Here is a 719-nt window from a genome sequence, read left to right on the forward strand (position 1 = left end):
TAGACCATAGTTTTTTACTAACCTTTCATCTGACGGAATATTTTGAATTGTGTTAATTTTATAGTGCTGAATGACATAGTAGTCTTCACAGTGTGGCGCAATCAGGACATTCAAAAGTGTATGAACTATTTCCTTCCTTCATGGTTAATGTGTTCGATACATCGTTTTCAAATTTTCCTTTTGAAATCAAATCCATAAAGTATCCTTGTGATTCCGATTGCTGGTATATAAAATAAAGTAACATTTCAATTGGTATTAAAAATGTGTGTGTGTATGTGTGTGTGTGTGTGTGTGTGTGTGGTGTGTGTGTGTGTGTGTGTGTGTGTGTGTGTGCGTGTGTGTGTGTGGCTATAATATTTTAGAAATAATATTAATTATTACCTTTCCGATATCTTGGTCTTTTTACTACTACTAGCTTTTGACTCACCATCATTTTTTCTTTTACTCGTTTTTGGTGTAACTGGTTTTACTGAATATGAACTTTCCTGCTATTATTTAATAAAATATCAATTATATAAATATAAAATTATGTTTTATATCTATTATGATATATACACACAAACAATAAAATGAGAATACTTACATCTTCGTTTGATGAGCCTTCATCAGTTACAATGGTGTATGAAGACATTGTATTTACCTTTAAGAGGACGTGTCACGGAAAAAAATCGATCGAAAAATTCCTTTAAAAACATGTTTGGGCGATCAAATAATATGGG

At 31.3% G+C, this 719-nt stretch overlaps 1 long non-coding RNA gene across 1 annotated transcript; it reads right to left on the reverse strand.

Moving 5' to 3' along the window:
• Window positions 1-205: 205 nt before the first annotated feature.
• LOC107885658 lies at window positions 206-649 on the reverse strand. Its single transcript, XR_001680457.2, has 3 exons — window positions 584-649; window positions 382-488; window positions 206-220 (listed from the first exon to the last, which is right to left on the reverse strand). It is a non-coding gene; the product is annotated as an uncharacterized LOC107885658 (long non-coding RNA).
• Window positions 650-719: the final 70 nt, after the last annotated feature.

This window comes from Acyrthosiphon pisum, unplaced genomic scaffold (assembly GCF_005508785.2).
Source record: "Acyrthosiphon pisum isolate AL4f unplaced genomic scaffold, pea_aphid_22Mar2018_4r6ur Scaffold_4747;HRSCAF=5296, whole genome shotgun sequence".
Lineage (NCBI taxonomy): Eukaryota > Metazoa > Arthropoda > Insecta > Hemiptera > Aphididae > Acyrthosiphon > Acyrthosiphon pisum.